General features: G+C 36.5%; 1 protein-coding gene across 14 annotated transcripts in view; it reads right to left on the reverse strand.

Moving 5' to 3' along the window:
• Positions 1-9638, reverse strand: part of LOC5564339 (voltage-dependent calcium channel type A subunit alpha-1) — a 481779-nt gene extending 472141 nt beyond the window's left edge. For all 14 annotated transcript variants that reach the window (XR_002502607.1, XM_021854669.1, XM_021854670.1 and 11 more), the window contains exons 1-2: positions 8938-9638; positions 1890-2739 (exon numbers count right to left, since the gene is read on the reverse strand). The gene's annotated coding sequence lies outside the window, so the exon portion shown is untranslated. The remainder of the gene's footprint in view (positions 1-1889; positions 2740-8937) is intronic.
• Positions 9639-16895: the final 7257 nt, after the last annotated feature.

Below are 16895 nucleotides of genomic sequence, written 5' to 3' on the forward strand. Positions count from 1 at the left end.
ACACCCAATTCTGTTTTTGCACGGGGGATGCGTACCGTGAAAAAAAAGTTTTCAGTTAAAAATTTCAAAAACCGTGCAAAAAAAGTTACATCATTTCTCGACGATTCAAGGTTTTGGCGGAAAAATATGTATGGAAACTTTTTTTGCACGGCCGTGTAAAAAAAATCCGTGCAAAAACAGAATCGGGTGTAATGTAATTAGAAACGTATCGTCCCATATTGAAAACTCATTCTTCAAACCCTAATGAAGGATGTTGCTGAATGATGCTCTCTTCAGCAAAATTCTTTATTATGGTTTGAAGCATGAGTTTTTACTATGGGATAATAAGTTTTTACTTACATCACAATACTAGCATGTTTGGAACATATCTCAAAATTTCTCCATAGTAATTTCCATGTAAACCTACAATGTCTTTGGGTCACCTTTAAATCGCCAAGGTGGAGGTGGCTACTAAGGTGCAATTTGGGGCCCAGATAGCCGTAGCGGTAAACGCGCAGCTATTCAGCATGACCATGCTGAGGGTCGTGGGTTCGAATCCCGCTGGTCGAGGGACTTTTCGTAAAGGAAATTTTCTCGATTCCCAGGGCATAGAGTATCTTCGTACCTGCCTCACGATATACACATGTAAAAATGGTCAAACGACAAAGAAAGCTCTCAGTTAATAACTGTGGAAGTGCTCATAAGAACACTAATCTGAGAAGCAGGTTTTGTCTAATCTGAGAAGCAGGTTTTGTCTAATCTGAGAAGCAGGCTTTTTACGTTCTAATAACGCCAGAAAAGAAGAAGAAGAAGAAGAAGGTGCATCTGAATTGAAATAAACAAATTTCTAGCTGTCATACACATAGTGTAGTGCAACTTTCTCGCAACTGGGATGAATCTTCTTGAGTTGTGGGTGTGGGAACGAAAATTGAATGCTTTAAATGAAAGTAATTTGAAACATAACATTGAATAAGGAATTTTGTGAAAAGTTTCAGGAGTTTGTTTGAAAAGTTGCTGAAAACATCTTGATAAACTAGAATTCATTGCAATTTGCATAGGACATTTGTAGCAAATCATGTCGTTTCAAAAATGTTGAACGTCAAACAAGGAATGAAATGCATGTTCATTGGAACGGAAATGAAACTTTATGAACCTTGATATTGATATGCAACCGAACTAGAACCAGGCAAGTTACAGATGCTTTTATTGATACGCGATTGAAACCATTTTTGAAAAGCATCTCTTTGGAGGATGTTTCTCGTGCTACTTGGGAAGGTATGTCTATGTATGTCTATGGTTTTGTCACAATAACATTGATTTTCGTAAAAAAAAAATGATTCAATTTGGTGAGCAATTGTCCATATATTCAACCCATCAAAACATTTTGGGCAATTCCAAGCATAAATTTAAGAAAGAAGCCGAAATATTAAGAACACCATATGATTTAGAAATATTCTTGAAAAAGTGGAATCTTAGGGGGACAATGGGACTGTGTAATTTCTTGCATTCAGTGGAGTTCTGCGAGAAGTTCAAAAACTCAACTGGAGAGCTGAGAAATATTATTCTTCTTATTTTGAAGCTTAAAAAATACTATAAAATGAACGCGCCGAGATTTCACTTACTTTTTTACCTCTTGGAGAAATCACTCATTTTGTACGGCCAAATTCTTGATAAAACAAACTTTATGAAAATTTTTAGAAAAAATGACTTTTTGCACAAATTTGCGAAACCTCTAAAAGGTTTTTTACAAAGGTTGATTTGTTCTACAAATGAATAAACATATCTTTTATTCTAGCGTTTAGTATCATGTTTTTCCGAACACTATTTTTTTCTGAAACACTCTACTACTCACACCCAATTAAGCTCCCACCAACATATAGCATTTACAACATTGTACATTTACTACTTACAGCTAGGAATCCATTGCTGAAGCCTTTGTAATCCCCAAGATTTACTGGGACTCAGTTGGTTTTATTCGCTCAGTCGGGAGAACCCGCTTCTCGATGCGAGATGTTTAGACACCGTGGGGACGTTTGGAAGGTACCAACTGGACGTCACGTATAGGATAATCACAAAAAAACGAAAATAATCCCTGTTATTTGTAGGATATCGGCAATCAAAATTGATTGCAAAAACTGAGCTATCTACCGAATCAATGAAGTTTTCTCTCGCTACATTAAACTGCTATTGTTTTTTTTATATTGTATCTCAAAATCCACAAAAAAATTTAGGCTTCATCTATATGCACTAAAAAAGTGTTCCAATGTCATAAAGAAGTTTTCACAAGCACATATTTCACCACACTTATTGTTAACAAATCTCTACTCCGCATAATTTCCACACATCCTTCCACTAACATCCCCCGTCATCCTACACACTGAGTCTTTGTTTGGAAAATATCATTCGTCCCCGTGCGGACGTGTAGTGGTTTATTCACAGCAATCACCAAATTTGATTTCCACCAACTTAAGCACCGGGGCTCCGATCGATCCCGAACGGATTCGATCCCTTTTTCTTCCGACCGGACGGAAAATCTTCTTAGTCTAACGACGACGACGTTGCCGGCGGTGCCTTATGCCCTATTGATGCTCTTTCACTTTGTTCACCCAGCTTTGTATTTTATCCCATGTAATCCCACGGGACTGTGTGCGAAATGCGATTTACAATCCAAAACCGATGGTCCCTCGTTTCAGCGAAACTGATTGGTGCTTCCCACGTGGGTGCTCACGTTGTGGCTCATACGTAGTGGCAGATTCGTAGCTGAAAAGAGAGATGAGTTTGGTTTTAGTTATGAACATATGATAAATATTTTAATTGATGAATTTATTCAAATCATATGTAGACGAAGCTCACTCAGTACCGGTCACTTAAATTATTAAACTCATAATTGGGTCCTAAAATGTTTAATGAATTCTTGTTCTTATTCAATAATACAAAAGAGCATGTTCTTGCAACAACTTTAGCAAATTTTCCAGCTCAAATAACGGCTATAACATATTTAAAATTTAATTTTGAAAATTGTTCCACATATGAACCTTGACACTTTTGATCATGTTTGACGTTCACTTTGTCGACAAAAATGCCACAGGGCTTTTAGTTTTTACACTGGGGTTGTTCCTATCTGACATTTTGGAAGGGACACGGAAAACAAAATATACCCAAAAATATGAGTTTAAACCAAGGGGTGTGACAAAATCTCAAAAACATTAAAAAAAATATTGACTTTAACCAATTAAAATCATTTATAAATTGAGTAAACATGTGTTTTTAGCCTAAACATAAGCGTTTGGTATCAAAATTGGGACAGGGCTTTAGGACTAGGACTTTTTATGATTTTATTTGTACCTTGCAACAATCAATTTGAAAATAGAGGCACGAAAGCCAAATATGACACCTAATTTGCATGCATTTCAGTACCAAATCAAACAATTTTGAAAGGTGGCCTCCACTACCGGACAAAATATAGAAACGTTTCAAATTTCTCAAATGTGTATCTCATCCAATGTTTTCAGTCCAGGAAAAATAATTCATTGCCACTTCAAACCATTCGCAGCATTCACATGAGTAATTTGAGTTCTACTTAGTCAGCAAGACGTTCATCCAAAAATCTCTTCTTATATCAGGGCTCCCGGTGATCCTCGGATCGTAAGAGAACCATGACGACTTCCTAAGGGGTTAACGGAGACATTGGAGATAAGTGTATTTTTCATGAGTGATATGTAGTTTATAAAAGTGTTACGATATTTTGAGTCGATCTACGATTCCAGAATCACCGTTAACCAGAAAAATTTGCGCGACATGGCTCTCGATTTGCCGTGAAATGTCACTCTATGTGACTAGATAACTTTGAAAACTGCCCTAAGAATATGTGCCCTACTTAACAGTGACTACAGATCACTATTAGCGGGTTTCAAATTTTACACTTTAATATATTAAAAATTTAAATCTTGATTTTTAACCAGACATTTGCTGAGATAATGCATGAAATATAATTCTTGTAATAAGGTTTCACATGGGTTTTCTCCAGTACAAACATGAAAATGAAACTCCCATCATCCCTGAGGGCAGTGTAAGAAAAATCTAAAATTCTCATATCTCGTGTTTAAGATCGGTAATACATTTTTTGTCACCCAACTTAACAGTCCTAAAACCATTGATGAGTTGTTTCGTTCGTTTGAGTCAATGTCTTATTTTTCTAAGAAATTTTCCTTAGTAATTAATTCATTCCATTTATTTAGTTAACATCTAAACATATAACACTGAATCACGCATCTCTCTATCTTCGGTTCTGCCCCACGCTCGCCAAATCGATGAGCACATGATCTGCCCACCTAGCTCGCTGCGCTACCCACAACTATACCAACTTATGCAACTATACGCTCTATATCGACCGGATCCGAAGCGAACACCATCTTTGAAGGGTTGCTGTCCGGCATTCTTACAACATGCCCTGTCCATCGTATTTTTCCAGCTTTGTCCACCTTCTTGATACTGGGTTCGCCGTAGAGTTGGGCGCCAAAGGACGAAGCTTGCGTGTCATCTGTAGTCGATTGCAAAAAAGTTTGGATATTTTTTCTTCATACTTGCGAAAATGGAAGATTTCTCCTAACGCTTCCAAAACTCATCTTATAATATTCCCTCATAAACCAAAAGCCCTTTATTTGAAACCTTCAAGTAGTCATGTTGTCACGATGAGAGGGGTTCCAATAAATTGGTCAGATGAAGTTAAGTATCTAGGGCTCATGCTAGATAAGATTTTATCTTTCAAAAATCACATTGAGGGCATTCAAGCCAAATGTAATAAATATGTAAAATGTCTCTAGAAAATCAAAACTTTGTCTTAAGAACAAGCTTTTGATATTCAAACAAATTTTCAGGCCAGCCATGTTGTATGCTGTACCAATATGGACTAGCTGTTGTAATACTAGAAAGAAAGCTATGCAAAGAATTCAAAATAAAATTTTGAAAATGATTCTGAAGCTTCCTCCCTGGTATAGTACCATAGTACCAATGAGTTACATAATATATCCAATGTTGAAACACTGGAACAAATGGCAGATAAAATAATTGAAAATTGCAGGCAAAAATCGTTACAATCTTCTATTGCCACGATTAATGCGTTATATGTTTAGGTTATGTTAGGTTAAGTAAATTCAAAGCGTTTTCTTTTTCTCTTGTAAGCAGGTGAAATCAACTAACCTGTAAACAATATGAACTGCTACGGCAAATGAAATGTAGTATGTCGTTAACAGAATTTTAATAAAATCTTAAATTTGTTTTACCAAATTAGGATGGCATTTAACTAATAGCACAAAACACCTAGATATAAGAAATGAATGTAATGTTTGAAATGATACTGACAAAAAAAATCATCGGATTTTTATTGATTCTAAGTAACTTATATAAAGTAATGCAACATTGAGTAATGGAGTGTTGCAATATTTATTCCACACTTATGACAAGCTTCGCTAATCAGATTCTGATGAACAGTAGCGATCGTATCGATTATATTGATAAGTAGATGTTAATATTTTTGCTTAAATATCAGCACTATCTTCAGTTCCCTCTGTAATTGTTGCATGTAACTTTTTGGTGGTTTCGACTTTCTACCATTTTGATGTTCATTTTTAGTTATATTTTTATTAAACATTCTAAATTGACGCTTATATTGAGCTAAAAAAAACCCCACGTGCTCGGGATTCAAACCCAGGACTCTTGTATGCAAGACGAACGCTTTACCAACTAAGCTACCGAGCCACTTGGTGACCAATAGCATATTCTCATATACTCTTGGATATTCTAGGATAATCACGGTTATTTGCGTGTACAACCTAATATTCAAAGGTATTTAGAGTACTCGCCAATATTTATACTTACGAGTTATCAGAGAATATACATACATGTAGTTACGGCTGTTTACATGGTTTGATAAATACAGGTCCCCACAGTTCATGACTAGATGTTAAATTTTATTAAATGCAGGTCTTTAACATGTTTTGGAAAATATTTTTTTTCTCTATTTTTAATTCATTTGAAAAATAAAAACACCATACATTGAGATTGACTACATTTACTTAGGAAGCGCTGCATTTTTTTCCAGTTTTTTTTTTCATGTCTTTGAATAGAATATATATAAGAATATTTTGTTGACCAACTCTTCTTCTGCGTTCTCATTTTAAGCATTTACTGTAACTTCATAACTTATATAATTTGCGGAATTTATGTTAAGCATGAATGTTTGGTATATTCAACTAACATTGTTACGATTTAATCTTAATAAAACTTTTAAAGAAAATACAGACGAAAATTTAAAAAAAAGTTTCGAATTACTCCAAGAACAATTGTTTATTGAGCTTAAGAAAAGACATTGGAAGGGTAAACCCGATCATTGTTACTTTAATTATATCCCTTTTAACGATACTTCAATCCCCGTAGGTATCAATTAGTACTATGAGTATTCGTGAATGCCTGTGAACACTCGTGAATATCTTTGAGCACTCGTGAGTACCAGCGAATATCCATAAAATTCTTTGATAACCATTTTTGTCGCAAAACCCCGATAATATCTTCAAGGATTCGTGGCATACCATTTCTCATGAATATTCGAGAATATTTTAGAAATCTACACCGAGAATCACCAAAATATTTGGGGAGACCCAATTATATCCCAGACATTTGTTAATTATTTGCTTCGAGAATTCCGGAAATATTCCGCAATGCTTGGAATACGCAAAAAATCAAAAATGTTATAAAAACCTCAGCATAAACGTCCTTTCAATATACCTTTCTTTATAAAAATAAATTAAAATGAACATTTTTTATTCATAGTTGAACAAACTTCCAGATTTTTCTTCTCGATTGGCAACGGTCATGGCTCCCACACATAAGACCAGGGATCGAATCATGCTCAAACTATTACACCTTTTTTCGTAAAAGGGCAAAGTTGGTTTTTGCTAGTCAAATTTCAGCTCACACCCTCTGATTTTTGTACAATAAAAATATTTTATAGTCCACCATTTAAAAAAAAATGCATGATTTGCATCTGAAACCACGTGATATACAATAAGTTTTTACTGGGTGAAGGGCTCTGATAAATTCATCAGATGCACTCAAGTATCTTACTTCATCTGATAAATTTATTGGAACTCCTATCATCGTGACACAATGTCTACTGAAAGGTTTGAAATGTAGAGCTTTGGAACCATGTGGAAACAATAAGTAAACTTTGGAAGCATCAGATCAAATCTTCTATTTTTTTTTAATTATAATAAATATTCATATTTTGCGTTGCGGAAAAGCCTGTATCCTCCGAAAACCAGGATTGTTTATACTGTTCAGTATTAATTCCAGAATACTACCTTGCTTAATGTTTTATCTTACAAAGCGAGGAACGCCAGCTTAACCGCTAGATATATAATAAGGACTGTTCATTTTATAAACACTTTTTTTATGCTATATCTTTTTTATTTATTGATAAAATCGTAATCGGTTTTCTGTGCATCATTCAACTATTATTCCACAATTCTATAAAAATATACGATCTTAGAAAATGCTTTTGGTTGAAGTGGTAAATTGTGTTTCAAAAAACTCCTAAGAAAAGCTGTTAGTCAAAGTTTAACATTATTTTTCGAAAACAAGAACCCTAATTTTTATGAACAAATTGTGTGCTTGTATCCTTTACTACTCTACTATAGCTAAACGCTTTAAGAAAATAAATTATATTCCACCTTTCTTTGAAATTAGGTAACTTTAGTGATTTATCCATTTCTGGCCAAATTTGCTGATACACCATCCTTTCACTCCAAGCAAAAGAGAAAAGTAAAAAGCGTGTTCTAAACTAGTTTGGATTACTAAAGAAACTATATTTGTATAAACGAGAGCTAAATCGTGAGTTTAAACCACAGTTTTAGGTAAAATTTTACTCTTTATAGTAGTTTTACTAAAAAATCTCATACTTTTCAAATCATGTACGCATATTTATCGATCTACAGCAAATTGTAAACGATTTTCTCCGAATATTTCAATTGGTAGTCTCAGAATAACATATTATGAAGATAATATGTGGAAAATAAAATCAGTTTTATTACAGCAGTGTTGCCAGTTTTGAAGATTGTCAATGTACTTTGAAAGGTCTTCTAAGAATATAGCAATTGTGTTTCTATTCTGCTTCAAATGTGACGTGGGGACTAAATAAGTAACTCTTTGAATGCGAAGGTTATTTTTCACATCAATACTATATTAGCACTTCCGTCAGGACGTTCGACCGTTCTAATCTTTGTTCCATATTTGTGTGAAATTTAATTATTTTGGAGAATTTTTATTATCACAACATTGTACAATAGTAGACGAACGATGTGCAGAAAACCGATTGAAATTTCATTGATAAATTAAAAAGATACAGCATGCACAAGGTGTCCAATTTATAAAATGAACAGTCCTTAGCCAACATGTAGATCATGTTGCCGACGGGATTTCAATGCATTTACATTCAGTGCATGAACGAACACATTCCTAATCATACTACTGCTGCGCTACAATATATTTTGAAGTATTGATGATCACCTTCAAGCTTTAATTTTGTTTCACGTTCAATTTTCATCTTATTCTTCTTCTTGGCATTACGTCTTCACTGGGACAGAGCCTGCTTCTCAGCTTCCACAGTTATTAACTCAGAACTTTCTTTGGCAACGTTGCCATTTTCGCATTCGTATATCGTGTGGCAGGTACAATGATACTTTATGCCCAGGAAGTCAAGAAAATTTCCATTACGAAAAGATCTTGGACCGACCGAGAACCGAAGTCAGACGCCTTCAGCATGGCTTTGCTTTGTAGCCGCGGACTCTAACCACTCGGCTCAAGAAGGCCTCCAAGAATCTCACGAACAAATTTTCTCCACTTACTCTGCATTAAAACTTATGCAATACATAAGTTACAAACTTTATACAACTCAATACTTACGAGTAGTCGTTTTGAACGCTCACTTATTATTACTCCCAAGAAGTTCTACAAAAAGGATTAGCGTAGAAATTTTTGATGCATGCTCGTAGAAAAAATAGATCGATGGTATAGTAAGCCTCTTCCAAAAACCGGTTATTCCTATCACAGACAGTAAGGTGGTTGAAAAATAGTTTTCCGTTGCACGAATATTACCGCCGAAAAATATCGATTCTCTACTTGTACACCGACTGACACTGACAACAGCCAACAATGAACTAGACACGAAAGCTATATGCTACAGAACTGCACTCTAGAGATAGTAAAACACTTTTTTTTTCGTCATCATCAAATTACAAATAACTCCAACCACTACCACCGTTAAATTGCACCACAAAATGAATCCGATTTGCAGATTTTCATTCCTGGTATCACCAGCACTGATGGGGCTCCTTCACAAAGCTACCGGTTGCTCCAGAGGAGCTGGGAACTATTTTTGGACTGGCTGTTTCCTACTATCCTGCACACTGAGGGACGACTGTCTGCCCCCTGCTCCTCGAATTTGCGTTTCCGGGAGAGCTGCAAGGGTACCGGGGGAGGTGACCACGGGGAGGGTAAGACCAACTTCAATCAACTACTACTGGGAACTGAATGTGAAATTGTTCGACGCGCGCGAACAGCAGGAAACCGATTCCTACCGATTCTACCGACGGTCCAAGTGCAACTGAAATCAGCTCCTGGCAGCTGCTTTCTGGTGCGGGAGGATAATCAAAAAGTACCCACCAACGACGACGACAACTGATAACGCACATTTTCACAGCCAGCGCGCGGGAAATTCTCTTCGTCGATTTTCTCTCGCCTGGAGAAGCGTCCAAAGTGATTTTCCCTCTCTCAGAATTTAGAGCAATGTTGTGTCTGGTCTGGTCTGAAAATGCGAGTGCAACAAGTAATGATGGGTTTCACAATTGCACTTGGAAATTGAGCTCTTCAGATGCGAGAATGGAGTTGGAGTAGTATTGTTTATGGAGTGTATATGTATAGTGTATTCCGTTTCCAATAGACATTAGTGGTAAAAAAAGGGACGTGACGTGATTGTTACTAATAAGGTAAGAATGATTGCTAATTGCAATTGTTCATTCTTCATACGTATTTACCTTTTAGCCTGGTGTCTCCGTCATAGCTTCAGTCCAGTTTTATGATATATAGTAGAGCTCGTTCGGTTAGGGTGATGCTTCATCAGTTCCCTCAAACGTTCGCGCTAAATTTAATCTACGCAGAGTCTATCACATTACTTGAATACCTATCTTACCTTGATACTTTATATGCTACAGCGTAGCGTAACGGTATCACAGAGTATATTATAGAGTTCCATCTTTATTGGTCTTGGGTGATGCTTGTCCAGAATATTATCTTCGCAAGTATTTCTTTCGACATTCGTACTAAGTGAAAAGTCCACTGAAGTCTGTCGGATTTCGTACGCTTAATAAAAACATTCCCTATCATACTACAGAATGAGTGTGTTTGACACCTCGTCTGCGATCCGAACACTTGATTTCGAACCATCCAGCGTAGCACGTATCAGCCGCATTAGTTTCGCCGGAAAACCAAGTTCAGACATTATCTGCCACAGCTCATTTCTTTTCACTGAGTCGTACGCCACCTTGAAATCAATAAACAGATGGTGAATCTGCAAGTTATACTCCCGGAATTTATCTAGGATCATCCGCAAACTAAACATCTGGTCCGTTGTCGAACGGCCGTCACGAAAACCAGATTGGTATTCGCCGACGAAGGACTCCTCGAGCGATCTCAGTCTGTTAAACAGGATGCACAACAGAATTTTGTACACCGAATTCAACAGGGTAATTCTTCTGTAATTGGCACACTCCAGTCTGTGTCCTTTCTTGTGGATTGAGCGTATGAGGCTATCCAACCAGACGGTGGGCAATTCTTCGTCTTCCCATACTTCCAGAAGTACTCGGTGGATCGACTGATAGAGCTGCTCACAACCCCCCCGTTCGTCTAGCTGCTGGCGGTACTATGCAGCTACCCCATTAGTCGACAAGCGTCATATTAGGGCCTCGGAAGGTCCTGACATTCATGACATCTGAGAAATGTCGCCCAACAACCAGCACGTGGTCTACTTGGAAGCAGGCATCGCCACTCGTGTGTCACCAGGTGTGTTTGCGGATATTCTTTCGTGCAAAGTAGGTACTGCTGATTGTCATCCTTCTAGCAGCAGCGAAAGTTACTAGTCGCAGGCCATTATCATTGGTAACGGAATGGAGGTTTTCCGTTCGAATGACGGGTTGGAAGAAATCTTCTTTCCCGATCTGCGCATTTGCGTTGCTCATGACTATTTTGACATCTTGTTTTGGGCACTCTCCGTAGTCCTTATCCAGCCTCTCATAGAACTCATCCTTCATATCATCGGGCTTATCGTTCGTTGGCGTATATATCCTGATCAGACTGTAGTTGGTAGTTGAAGAACTTGCCCTTCATTCTCAACACACAGATTCGGTCGCTTACCGGTTTCCACCAAATAATTCACTTCATATGCTTGTCAATCACTATGAAGCCAACTCCACGTTCTGCTCTATCGCCACCGCTGTAGTACATGCGGTACACAGAAAAAATATTTAATTTTCAATGTGATGTAAACTGAAGTCTACTGTAAAAATAAATCAAATTCGTGTGTTATTTATTTATTTATTTATTTATTTTGACTGATAATTTTGAAAGAGGGAAAAGCCCCTTTGAGTGATTTCCTTTCGAAATCTTTCTCAAAAAGGCACAAAACCTCTTTATCTTTTCTTATAACGTTACAAAACAACAAAAAAAAACTTAAACTATAGGCACATACGGCAAAAAAGAACCATAACAGAGCCGTAAACTGCAACATAATCTAGACTTGAGAGACCATTGATATCTTGAAAAAATGGGATGAGGGGGAGGGGGGTTCTAAGCATCATCTAGGCATCAAAACGCTATCTTGATAAGCGAGTACCAAACAATATATGAAATTTCCATTAAAAATTGAAATAAAAGTTTAAGTATAGAGTAGTGCTTTGTACCCAATATATCACGAATTGAAACAGGAATTGGATGACCAGAATTCATTATATTGTTAAATAGTTTTTCTCTTGGTAAAACGTATCTTGAACATTGAAGTACAATATGATCAAAATCTTCATAATAGATTCCACACTCACACAAATTGGAACTCTTAATATTGATGCGATATAAATATCGATATCAGTCGTGAAAAAGAGAAAATAAAATTTCTACTACCTGGTATATTCTGAAACCACGGAAAAAGACTGACCTTTGGACAAATTGAATAACACCATCTTCCTTTATCACTTGAATTCCAACACATTTGCCATTTACTAATGGAATATTGTTTTAATTTGGGATAATATTCAGAAGGAAAAATGTTACGGTTATAAATTAGCCCTCGAGCAATACCAAGTTTAGCCAATGAATCAGCCTGCTCATTACCGTAAATTTTACAATGGGAAGGGATCCATATTATTTTTATGATAAATCCCTGAGAGTATAAGTCAAATTAAAGTTTTTTCTACATAAATAATTGTTTGGTCGAGATTTATTCCTACGTTGTGATTTCACAGTAAAATAGTAAAACCTTTGGATTTACATCCTGCCATGGCAGTTAGAGAGTTGCAACTGATTTATTTCTATTCAATACAATACATGCAAAAGGACATACGTAATACAAGTAACATTCATGGATACAACACATTTGCGCGAACATACCGGCCCGCCAAAACCAACGGTTTTCTATCTTGAATCAACAAAAAATAAATTAGCGCAAAACAAAATAGATACAATTTTTATCCTGCTGAAGAAACCTGCATACAGACTCGCAATTGAAAATGAGCATGCTTCCCGGCTAAGACTATCGTAGTCCAGAGCGAACCAGAAACGTGACATGCTCAGCCAGACGGCTACCGTTGGGGTCACACCATCGTAGCTGGGAGTGTAGAGTGAATCTTGCAGTTGATAAAGATGATCGAAATACTTGGGTCCCATCGGTGAGCATTGCATTTGTCGATAGATACTGAGGTAGACAATATCCATCCAGTCCATTTGATTCCGTGTAAAAAGCTGCCCGTTGAAAACCAGCATCAATACTAGCCAAATACTGAGCAACAATCAGCAGTATCATTTGGTGAGCTAGGTACTGTAGAGATGCGGTGCTTGATAGCTACCTGAGAGGCCACACTATCACAGCCGGTAGTAACACGGAATATGGCATTATTCTGATGATGGCAAGCGATCGAATTGATATTCGGCTGGTAATCCATCGAACATATTTCACAGAACCCGATTCTTGTAACGGCTTGTCACGGCACCAATGTTTGGTCGAGATTTATTCCTACGTTGTGATTTCACAGTAAAATAGTAAAACCTTTGGATTTACATCCTGCCATGGCAGTTAGAGAGTTGCAACTGATTTATTTCTATTCAATACAATACATGCAAAAGGACATACGTAATACAAGTAACATTCATGGATACAACACATTTGCGCGAACAATAATATATAATGAGTTTGGAATTGTAAGAAATGGTGATCAAAGCATGAAGACAACTTAAGCTATCGGAACAAACAATGTAAATATTTGGTGGACACTCCTGTATTAAGGTGCAAGCGAAGTATAAAGCGATTAATTTTGCTAATAAAATAGAACAATGAGCTTGCAATTTAAAAAAGTGTGCCGAAAATTCATTATATACTCCGAAACCCCCAGTATCATGAATTAACGAACCATCTGTAAAATAAAATTGTGCAGGGGTGATTCCATCAAATTTACGCTCAAATAAGATATTGGCAAAATAAGGATGTAAATGTTTTGGAAATTGTTTTAATTCATGAAACAAAGACAAGTCAATCAAAGGTAGATAAGTATGAACATCAATTTTACAATTGTAAAAACCATTCAATGGAACTGGTACAATATTTTCAGTGGAGCAATGAATATAAGGTTCCAATATTTTGCTCGTCGGGGTAATTTCAAAAAGTGACTTCAAAATATTGATAATTGAATGATTAGTTGAGAAACAATTCATCAAAAATTTACAATTTAGTTCTTGAAAACGAATTTTGAGTGGAGCAACACCAGTAAGAACTTCTGTTGATTGAGTATGAGTTGAATTCATAAGTCTCAAACAAATTCTTAAACAACAAAATTGTATTTTTTCAAGTTTAAAAAATATTTTTGTGCAGCACTTCCAAAAGTAAAGCAACCATATTCAATAACTGAACTAATAGTAGTTTTATAAAGCGTTATTAAATCAGATGGATTTGCACCCCACCAAGTACCCGTGATTGAGCGAAGAAAATTAATTCTTTTCGAACATGTTTTTTGAATTTGTTTGATATGAATGTTCCAAGTCAATTTACAATCAAACCATATACGAAGATATTTATACTCATCAACTTGTTCAATTTCAATTCCATTGAGGTACAAATCAATGGTTATATTAGAATGTTTTCTTGAAAATATGATATATTTAGTTTTTTGAACTGAAAATGAAAATCCATTCTCATGAGCCCATGAATCAATATTATTCAAGGCACATTGCATAAAATGTCTAATGACTTCTCTATTTTTGCCGCTAATAGAAATAACATTATCATCGGCAAACTGAAGCAAATAACAACCATTTGGAATAATTGATGCAATATCCCTGGTGAACAAGTTATATGAAAATGGACTCAAACAAGATCCTTGTGGAAGTCCAAAATAACTATATCTTGATAATTTTGACGATCCATTTAGAAAAAAAGTATAATTTTAAAAGAAAATAAATTATAAATGAAAAAATTCGTTTGTTGTTACAGCATCATGTAAACTTAAACAAATAGACATTCAATTTTCAACTAAAAATGGTTCAATATTACATGATCGTGTAAATTTAAAGTGAATTTAATTGAAAATTAATTGATTGGTCGTTGAAATTTACGTTTATTTTGATGCTCCAAATATGTGCATGAAAATAAACTTAAATTTTCAACATTTTTTTAGCTGTGTACTTGAATGAAGTATTGGCGATGGGGTCCACCGCTCGGAATTCACGTTCTCCGGTTCTCGGCCAGCGTATTTCCTGGATAGCTGCCACGTTCACGCCGACGTTCCGCAGTTCACGAGCCAGAAGCCCAACACGCGCGGGTTCATTCAAAGTTCTCACATTCCAAGATCCAACTATCCAATTCGTTGCCGTATTTGTTGCCACAAAATCAATCCGTTCACTCTATTTTGAACTTTTTTTCGAAATTGTTGAACTTTTAGCTGAGATTTCTTTTACTACCATTTAGTTTTGGATAGCGGTTTTTATATTTTCCTTTTTCCGTTTGTTTTATTGGCAATGTTGTTGGGTCAAAGTGGAATTTTAGTTCTGTTGCCCTTCCCAGAGGAGGCAGTTTCATGCGATGTGGGGTGTTTAGAGTTGCGGTCGAACATCATTAGTTTTGAAGTGGTAGTTGTGCAATTGTTTGGTGTTTTTGAAAATTAAGATAGTCCACATTTTCATAGAAATGTTGTAACTAACTTTCTAATATGAAGAAGTTATAGTATATATGCTTCAGCACAGTTGTAGACCATTCAATTTCAAACAACTTTGCAAAAAAAAAGGTTGTTGTATCTCTAAATCTGACCGATTTAAAGCTTTTTTCCTACGATGACTTAGGATAATCCTGAGACGAGACTCGCGAAGTCGGTCTTCTTTTTCTACGGTTGCTAAGATTTTCTTCTTCGATTCTGTGTTTACACAAATTTGTGAGCAAGATGTTCAAGCTTTTACATGAACTCAATGGCAAAGATGAATTGCGATTGCATCGTTCCAAGTTCAGAAAACCTTTTCAAGTTAAATTTCACATCCGCAAACGCAGTAAACATTGCAATAACAAATGTTTTGCTTGTTTCGATTTAGTTTCGTCAGTGCAAATCAAATGGAATATTTCGCTGAATGTTTTTTTTTTATTAATGATTGCAATACTCTTCACATATTCGCCCACAAAATCAACTGGCTGCATCTGACAGCGAAATCTGGGCTGCATATGACGTTGCTTTTTTTCCTCTTCGCGAGTCTCGTCTCAGGGATAATCCAAACAAAACTGGTTTTCAGGCTTTAGCGTTTTCAATTCAATTATCTCATCAAAGTAGTCTATAAAACACCTTTAGAGCTTTGAAAAATACGCAATTTGGTGAGAATCTAGCTATCTCCTTTCGTGTGAGAGTTATTGTTTTTTTACTCATAAAAACCTGTCTACTGTGATTGTAAATCTCTTCAAATGCGGCAAACACTAAAAATATCTTTTGACGGCATTCAAAAGACAAAATAAAACTGAATATTATAACAAAAAATAACAGGTGTGTTAATCTTGTAACTTCTCGGGAAAGCTGTTCTCGTCCATGATCTTTCACGGTCAACACTGTCGTATGCCGCCTTGAAATCGATGAACAAATGGTGCGTAGGGACCTGGTACTCACGGCATTTCTGGAGAATTTTCCGCACGGAAAAGATCTGGTCCGTTGTCGAGCGGTCGTCGATGAAACCTGCTTAATAACTTCCCACGATCTCGTTTGCTATAGGTGATAGACGACGGAAGAGAATCTGGGATAGCACTTTGTAGGCGGCGTTTAAGATAGTGATTGCACGATAATTTTCACACTCCAGTTTGTTGCCCTTCTTGTAGATAGCGCATATAACGCCTTGCTTCCACTCCTCCGGTAGCTGTTCCGTTTCCCAGATTCTGACCGATGCAGACAAGCGGCCAACCTGTCCGGGCCCATCTTGATGAGATCGGCTCCGATACCATCCTTGTCAGCGGCCGTGTTGTTCCTAAGCTGTTGAACGGCACCCTTAGCTTCCCCCATCGTGGGACCTGGTTGGTTTCCACTGTCCGCTGTGCTGACATAGCCATCGCCTTCGCTGTCCTGACCTTCTGTGCCTGT

This window comes from Aedes aegypti, chromosome 3 (assembly GCF_002204515.2).
Source record: "Aedes aegypti strain LVP_AGWG chromosome 3, AaegL5.0 Primary Assembly, whole genome shotgun sequence".
Taxonomy (NCBI): domain Eukaryota; kingdom Metazoa; phylum Arthropoda; class Insecta; order Diptera; family Culicidae; genus Aedes; species Aedes aegypti.